The sequence below is a fragment of the Microcebus murinus genome, chromosome 24 (assembly GCF_040939455.1).
Source record: "Microcebus murinus isolate Inina chromosome 24, M.murinus_Inina_mat1.0, whole genome shotgun sequence".
Lineage (NCBI taxonomy): Eukaryota > Metazoa > Chordata > Mammalia > Primates > Cheirogaleidae > Microcebus > Microcebus murinus.
The window spans coordinates 11693846-11702987 of record NC_134127.1 but is presented as its reverse complement, the minus strand read 5'-3'; the positions used below and the strand labels follow the sequence as shown (position 1 = coordinate 11702987).

General features: G+C 42.5%; 1 long non-coding RNA gene across 1 annotated transcript in view; it reads right to left on the bottom strand.

The window, feature by feature from the left end:
- Positions 1–5935: 5935 nt before the first annotated feature.
- LOC105857457 (uncharacterized) overlaps positions 5936–9142 on the bottom strand; it is a 68436-nt gene continuing 65229 nt past the window's right edge. The window contains exon 5 of the long non-coding RNA XR_001147681.3: positions 5936–6187. This is a non-coding gene — a long non-coding RNA (uncharacterized LOC105857457). The remainder of the gene's footprint in view (positions 6188–9142) is intronic.

Here is a 9142-nt window from a genome sequence, read left to right as displayed (position 1 = left end):
TCCTCACAAAAAAGCCTTTTAAAAGAGAAAGATGGTCCAAGCTCTTTCAGTGAAGCTTGCTGAACTCTTTGCTGCAGAAAATGTTCCTATTAGCTCTTCTCCAACTCGGCCTCAAGCGTTTTAAGAAAAGCCCATAAAGGTAGCCTACTTCATAAATTAAATGGAAACACTCTTCATCAAACTTCAACTTCCACTTTTTATTTCTTGAATCTTAGTGAGGAGAGAGGATGTGTGTGAGTCTACTGCCATTTAAGTAGCGTCAGAGAGTAAGAAATCATATGTGACATCCAAAATAGGCACAGCTACCTTCCAAAGGGTACTTTATTATTTTTTTATTTTTTATTTTTATTTTTTTGAGACAGAGTCTCGCTTTGTTGCCCAGGCTAGAGTGAGTGCCGTGGCGTCAGCCTAGCTCACAGCAACCTCAAACTCCTGGACTCAAGCAATCCTCCTGCCTCAGCCTCCCGAGTAGCTGGGACTACAGGCATGCACCGCCATGCCCAGCTAAGTTTTTCTATATATGTTAGTTGGCCAATTAATTTTTTTCTATTTATAGTAGAGACAGGGTCTCGCTCTTGCTCAGGCTGGTTTCGAACTCCTGACCTCGAGCAATCCTCCCGGCTCGGCCTCCCAGAGAGCTAGGATTACAGGCGTGAGCCACTGTGCCCGGCCTAAAGGGTACTTTAAATGCAGGTTCCCAGGTTCCTTGCTCCTAAATCAATAATCTTTCTATCCCACCATAAGGCCTCTGTGTTGCTCTAATAATTATAAGAGAAACAACAAGAGCTCAATGATTGAGTGTTTTCTACGTGCCAGGCACTGGGCTGAGTGCTTTACACAGTTGTACCATTTGATTCTTACAGTAGTTCTCCAACTTGAGCAGTAATATTATCCCCATTTTACAGATGAAGACATGGCAACTCAGAAAATTTAAGCAACTCATTCCAGGTTACAATGTTGGTAAATATCAGAACTAGGACTAGAATTGCCTTCTGCCTGTTGATAAGTGATCCCTCATTTTTAACACTTTTTCCCAAATCACTGTGGTATCTCCTGTCCTTTAGGGAATTAGACATCTTATTGCACAAGGCTTAGGGAGAGTTTTTTCCAGACAAGGGGACTCCATTAACCAATAGTTTGAATGCCTGTTTTATGCCCAGCACTGAGCTAAGACAAAAAAAGCCTTTGTACTTCCAGCCTTGTCATTATCTGAAAAGAATGCATTGAGGAAAGCTAATAGACAGGTGAGGTTTTCAAAAATTAAATGCCTATCCTTAGATTAACAAAAAAAAAAAAAAAAAAAGAAAGAAAAAAAAAACCTCCTTAAAAAGTAGGCTAGAGGGCAAACAATTCTCAACCAGAATTTCGTGTCTGTGTGTGTGTGTGTGTGTGTGTGTGTGTGATTTGTGTGTGCATAAGGGAAGTCGAAGAGAAACGGTGCCCATTTATTCCATGCAATGCCAACAGGAAAAATGAACAATGTCAAGGCAAGAGGAAACTATAGCTATTTATTCCCCAAAAGAAGAACTCTTGAAGAGATTCATTGGCATGACATTAGCAATCCTCCAAAACATTTATATGTGAATTCTTGAAGACAAGAAAAGGACAAATCTATCAGGCACACAACATTCAAAGTGATCGCATCATTCAGCTCTGTAATAAGTCGTCAGTGGAGAATGCAGAGTCCGCTTGGCTTCCTGTCTTCCACCTACGAGTGGAAAAATAGCGCTTGCAAGGAACCAAACCGGAGTAATTACACGCAGGCTCCGCAGAGTCAATGTGCAGGAAGCGAAATGGACAAAGCCCATTTATAAATCAACATAGTCATGCTTTAAAGAGATAGCTCCATCCCTTCCTGTGTACGGATGCAGCACCCCTAACAGAAGGGCCAGGGCTGAGATTTCCTTCTCTTTTCAAGGGTTAAATTCTCCTGTTATTGTTCACAGAACAAGACACAGTTAACGAATTGGACCAGTTGTCTTTTTGTTCCTCTATGTGAGTAATAGATGTTTCTTTCAGATCCGGGAGCCAGAGGGGGGGAAATGAATGCTCCAATTAAGCATGAGGCAGGAATAAATTTAGTCTTATGAAACCTCCAAACAAGCTACCCAGCACTCCAGAGTTGAGTCTCTGCCAGATTCTTCAGGAAGATTCCTGACCCTAATATTAGCTCTACTGGTGCCAGGAAAGTGTTCCTTGACTTTACAGAAAATGGCTTGTTCACATAAATCTGGAAGGCTCTGGTCTTGCCCCTCATGTCACTGGAGGAGGCAATAGAGTTTGGCCATATCATCTTCAACTCTGAAGATGTGCAGACCTGAATTCAAGCCCTTGATTTTTTTCTGGGGTTCGAGATCTCCTGTAATTCAGGGAGTGAGAATAGAGGTGTCAAGTTCAGAACTAATCATTTACTTGATAGGTTATAGATCTCTGGGGACAGTTGTCAAAGTTTGAAGAACGATAGAATTCTCACTGCAATGATTTAAAGGCTTCATTAAATATTTGAGACAGGACATGGGAAATTCAGCAAGTCTGTCTGCAATTTTGTTTCTTCTTTTGTATTAATAAAATGGAAATAATCTCTTGCTCATCACAGAAGAATAATTCATTAGGACAAGAGTTGCTTATAGACAAGTATAGCCCCCCCTAACGTTTTATCTTAAACCTTTGAGCAGTGTCTAGCCCAGAGAAAATGCTGAAAAACATCATAGTTGCATAAATAAATAAAAGAATGATTATATCAGTGGATTAACAATAATAAAATATGAAAAATTCATAGATTCTTCTCTACACTATTCTCCAGATGTGATAAACGACCAGGTATTTTCTTTTGGCATGGTTCAAAGTTTATAAAGTATCTCAACCTTTGATTTGACACTTTTTAAATTATATGTTTTTTAAATTGTGTTTTATCTTTGGCAAGCCAATGCTAATACAATCGTGGCCTTTCCTCTGAAGACCCAATGACTCATCAAATAGCCGCCTGATCTCTGATCTAATCGCCAGACTGGTCTCCAGGTAGCTGGAGGGACTTTCATTTGCCTTTGTGACAGCTCTGTGGGAGCCTTATGAAGTCACTTCCTCTTGTCATAATGCCTCCAGCTATACCCTGAGCTGCAATCAATTACCTTTCAAATATTAATGGGAAATGGTGCTGTTAGTAGAAAATATTAATAACAGGTGAGGTCCCATTCTCAGGTATGGTTTCCTTAGATATAGGGCAGCAGGGGCTGTCTTTGAGGCTAGCTGGGTTCTACCATGTACACCTGGTCTTCACATGGCAGCCTGGCTCAGGCTCCTTGTCACAGCCCTGGGGGAGGAGTTAGCCACCAACCAGTTCTGACAGTGGCCAAGCCCCGGGTGCAAGGCTCTGTGGGTAAATCCACATGCTCAAGAGAGACAGACATTAAACCCAGCAAAGTTATCTAGTAATGGAAGACAGCCCATCACAAGGTGGGGCCACCTGGGCAGGCCACAGTTGTCAGGACTGAGAGAAGATTTTACAGACTGGAATTATCAGTCGAGGATGGATTCACCTAGCTGTTCATTTGGAATGGAGGCCAAGACACAAGAGTGAGTGAATGAGGTGTGCAGAGACGCCAGGGCTTATGGGAAGAGCAGCAGACGAGCTGGAAGAGACAGCTTACAGGGGGGTCTGTACTGACCTTGACCTTCATCAAGATCTTTCTCTCTGGACCACCCTCACTTCCCCCTGCAGTGTTTGTAAGGATCAGATTCATAGTGATGGGAAAGTTATTTGAAAATGCTGAACTGCCACACAAATACAATGTGCTATAATTATTGTTATTTAGGAAAAATGTGGCCAGCAAAGCAGGTAGGGCAAAGATCAGGAGGGACATTAAATGCCAGGCTATGGAGCTGACTCGAATGACACATGAAGAGGGACAAAGTCCCTGACAGGCCCACACCAGTCCTCTTTTCCCATGAGTCTCCCCTTCCTGCCTCACTCCATACTCCCACCTCACTAGCCATGTCTCTTTCCAAATGTCATGTGGGAAACCAAAGTTTATCAATAAGCGTATTGCTGAAGTATGTCACTCACCCCTTTTCAGCTCCACCCACCATCAAAGCTAAAAATGAGCAAACCAATTAAAGTAGTCTATTTTAGAACTTCACAAGCTTTGAAAATCTGAGGCAGAGCTGCCTAGCAACCAGAGCGATGATGTCAAGGGGATCTGAGCTCTCCCTGGAGATGTGCTGGGAATCTATTCCTCACCTTGGGCTTAACTTTCCTCTCCTGGTCTGGACCTTAGTTTCCTCATCTTTGAAATGGGTGGACTTCCATGTTCTCTAAGAATTTGTCAGATCTTTGAGGTTGCTTCTGAATGTGAAGACAAAGAAGAAGAGAAGCTCCAGGAAGGGTGCTAAGTGCCCCAGGAAGAGCAGATAAAATGTATGGAGGACACAATGACAGCCACATATCCTAGGTAAAGCTAGGCGGTCTATTCATTGGTCTATTGGTCTATTCATCCAACAGACACAGAGGATGCGTGGATGAATGACAAATGTCTTCCACCATCACAGAGCTCCCAATCTAGGGGCAAAGTCAGACAAATAGACTATTACTATGAAGTATGGCAAGTGTCAGGATGGGTTATTGCTAGGAGCCTTGGGAGAAAGATGAGGGACATCTTCACCAGGCTGATGTTTCCCAATATTTATATCTTGTGCTCCCTGCAATGCTTTCTCACTGTACCAGCCAAAAGATATGGACACATTGGAACATTACAATGGCATGGCATGTATCAAATATGCCTAACCCTCCAGGTTCTGAGACATCCTCAAGTGGAATCCTCCACTCTCTATGGTGAATCTTGGGTGACCTTAGGACCTTCTTATGTGCCCTCACCCCATAATTCTCTATCATGATCTATTCTAGCTGTTTCTAGTGGGCATATATTGAGCCAACTTCCAGAACACGTTCTTTTCCTTGCTCTGTACACCTGCCCACTTGGCTGTTACACCTTTCACCAGGTCTCCAAGCTCTGTTGGGCAAATTACCGATATTCTATGGCAGATACTAAGATATAGAACCATAAATGGCAGGGAGACAAATTACCAACCACCTGCTTGGATCTAGTTAGGAGAGTTCATGCCCAAAGCCAATGAGACTCTATTGAGCAGTAAGTTAGTGGTGGTTATGGTGTTCATAGCAGCCATCAACCAGTAAGTCAATGATTATTTACTGAATTCCAAAAATGCATCAATCACCATGTTATATGTGGTTGGACACATAAAGACACATAGACTTTGACCTTATGCTTAATAAGTAAACCACCTCAGAGGAGAGTCTAAGCTGTTGTAGAATTGTAGAATCATAAAATATTAGAGTAGAAAGTCTTTTAAAAAGTCATCTAAATTAATTTCTGTCCCAGTGAAGTTTTTCTCAAAATGTGTTATTTTAAAAATAAACAGGATCAAATCCTGACAATTTCATGATAACTTATAGCTACATTATAAGATACTAATAGTAAATATAAGAAAGTTCAGAGGAAGAACAAGTTAGTAAGGATTAAATTGTCCAGGAAACAGTTATGAAGAGATTCAGGCTGGATCTTGGGTATATTGGATGGGTAGAGGCTATCTTGGGAGGAAATGAGAGTATCAGAAAGTAATGAGGCAAGAATGAATGAGGCTTGTGGGAGGATGCTAATTGAAGCAGAAGAGTTTTGCTGGGAATAGTAGAAAATAAGTACAGCTGCCTACCTAACAATGACTTCCACCTTCTTTTACGTTGTCAGAATTCTGGTTTCTGTTCTTCCATTCACTTATCCCCTTGTTGACTCATGTACATTATATATTATGATTGGTCTAAGCAGTAAGAGTTATCCCATTTTCCTTACCAGTGATTGGCTCACCATGGCCATGTGACTGAATTCTGGCCAATGAAATATGAGGAAAAGTCTGCTGAGGAGCTTCTGAGAAGATTTCTTTATTCTTTTAAAGAAACACACAGGACACACAAGAAAGGAGCAGTCTTTTTGTTTTCTCTGGACATTGGTGTCTAAGGATGTGATAGCTGGAGCTGCTGGAGCCATCTTGTGAGCTTGAGGGGAGTTGGCCAACAGGCAAAGGATGGCAGAGGAGAAAGACACAAAGAACCTTGATATTGATGCTGAATTGTTAACAGAGAAGCACTGTATTTTCTTCACCTCCAGCCTTCCTGCTATGTAAGGGGGAAAACAATCCATCAATCACCTTTATCGTTTAAGTTATTTTGAGTTGTTTTCTATTGCTTTACTGAAGGTATCACAAATGATGCTGAGGATCTCCAAAGCCAGCCAGAGGAGTCTGATGGAGGATAAAAGGGTGAGAATGACTGGAGAGAACAGGAACAAAGAGGAGAGGACAGCAGAAGGAGGAGAAAGGCCAGAAGTTGTTAGAAGTCAGGAGAGAGCAGAAGCTAATCCTTGGGCTAAGGAGTTGGATTGACTTGAGTTCCAATCTTAGCTGTTCGGGGTCAAGTTATTAATCTCTCTCAACTTAATTTACTCTTCTGTGAGATGGAATTAAGAATAGCTTCTGCCTCATTGGGTTATGGGAATCAAATGTGATAATGTATGGAAAGCATGTAGTAGAGTGTGGTGCACATGGTCTTTGTCATGAAGGGTTAACTCTTAGCAGGGTTGAGCCCTACCCTGTCCCAGTTACTGGCCATGCCAGTCTTGTATTTTCTCTTCTTATGTCATGCAACTGTCTGTGGTGTAGCTCTTTCAGGATCTAGAGCACAACAAGGTATGACAAAAATGGGATCTGAGGGAGAGTAGTCTGACAGCACCATGCAGGGTTGAATGGAATAAAAAGAATCCACAATCAGGGTAGAGTTGGCTACCTTTGGATGGTGCCCCTGCCCAGTCCAATTGGCCATGGGGCCTGGGAGCAGCAAACTGAAGCCAAGGTAGGTAGGCAGGAGGACCCTGGGAAGGGTCATTTCCCCCAGCAAGGGCTATGAGTGGATGAAGCCAATCCAGTGCAGTGTAGACAGATCTGTCTACACCCTTCTTTCCTGTATTCCTTTTTTTGACATGTATCATCTCTAAGGGTATTCAGTGGGTTCATCTACGAGTTTCCTAAATTTATTGTTCACTATGTATGCTTCTTTTTTTTTCCTTGCTAAAATGACTTTTTTAAACTTTCAAAGTGTTTGGTATCCAGGAATCTCATGACCACGCCCATGTGCTCCATTCTTACCCTTTCTTTGTTTCAGAGATCTGTCCCATCTCTTCCCATCCTCTGCTGTTCTAGACAGAAGATCCCAACATTGCCAATATTCCCAGTCCTCCATTCTTCCCATCATTCCATTGGCCCATCCCCTGGGCCTTCCACAGTTCCATTATGTCCTTCCTGTTGTGCAGGGATGAGAAGTACACACAGCATTTTTTGGATGAGAGCAAGTGTTTGTTATTTGTTTTCAAAGCTCTTCCTGGAGATCCCAGCCCCATGCTAGCCATTCCAGCCACATCACCCCATGTCTCCTGATGAGCCAGGTGGCAACCTCTTGGCTACCTTCTCCCCCTGCATCCCCGAGGGACAGACCCTCTCTCCAAGGCTCTTTGAAAATGACTCCTAGCCTGACAATAGCAATTTCTCCTTGCTATGCTGCTGTTCTCTGCCAAAGGTAAGAATCAGCGAGAAGCAAAACCATTTTGCAGCCAGGAGAATTCTAATACTAGGCTGAGCGTGTGCACATCCCAAACGCATGCAGGGCACGGACTCTGACAAGCAGATGACACTGCCACGGTTGTGGGGACAGAGCTGTTCACAATCTGCCGGCTGCCTCCTAGAGCAGTGGGGAGAAGCTTTCCATCAATGCCAGACCTTCTGATGACACCCCTAAAGCATAGCTGCAGTGAGCAATTTCCTTCCAAACAGCGTGAGCTTAAATCTACGTGAAATGAGCTAGATTGTGTTCATCAAAGTAGCCGTGGCAACTGCGGGAGCCATTTCATCTCTTATGTTCCAATACAAGACTTTTCAAGGCTTGGACTATAAATTCTAACTTAGGATTTACCATTCTTTCCCAAGAGACTCACTCATGTGGGTGCATGTATACGCATATATCTAGCTTTGCTCACATACACCGTCTCTTCTTTGTATCTCTCTTCATCTTTCTATTTGTTTCTGATGCCCCACCCCAAAGATTTCCACTAATGTGTACTTGGTAAGTACCAACGTAAGAAATTCAGTAGGAAAAAAGTCCTAAAAACCAAAGTGCACCAAACTTAACTCTTCTGTGCTCATCAAAACTTGTCGATACCTCGGATTCTATTAGGCTGACCTGTCACAGCTGCAGCGTGACCTGTTCTTCACGATGACCATACAGAGCCCCAAAGTGCTTTCCAAAACATGCCAGATAAAATGATTAGAGTTTGGGTGGCGTTTTTGGTAGTTTATTACACTTTGAGCTCTAGAAAATTGGAAATTTGTATATGGTATAATTTGTACACTAACTTATAATTAACTAGAATAGCAGATTAACCTAAATGCCCTTTTCCTCTAATGGTGCCACATGGCAGAGAGCATTTTTGTACAGGAAATAGCTGTACAAATTCGTTGTGTAACATATTGGAAGGCAATGCAGAAATGTGTGTAAATGTCTCGGAGAATCATCTCAGAATATGATCCAGAAGTATGGCAAATGTCAACAGTCCTCAAATAACATTCATGTTTATCCTTGGGTTCCAATGACAACAGCAGCTGCCTCTGATGGATCCTGACTGTGAGGCCACCCTTCCAGATCTGTTGCTCGTCTGCCTGTCCTCTTCACCTCACGTGTCATCGGGTCCCAGCCTCTGAGCTGGGTATGTTTCCCATTCCAGCCTCCCTCAGTGTAGACACTGCTTCAACAACTCTGTCCTGCCTGCGCTTGGAATGAGAACATATTTTGACATATTTGTCCCAGTTGTCATAAATTATAGAATCATAAATCTACCATGGACCTCAGAGTTCTCCACTTCAATCTCTCATTTGACTAATAAGTAGGGCGACTGTTTTGTCTGGGCAGTCTCAATGTACACATTTTGTCCTGACATAGTTATTAATAGCTCTCTCTTTTCATCTCAAATATGTCCGAACGTGGATGATAAATTATATGGTCTCCCTATTAATTTAAAAAAAAAAA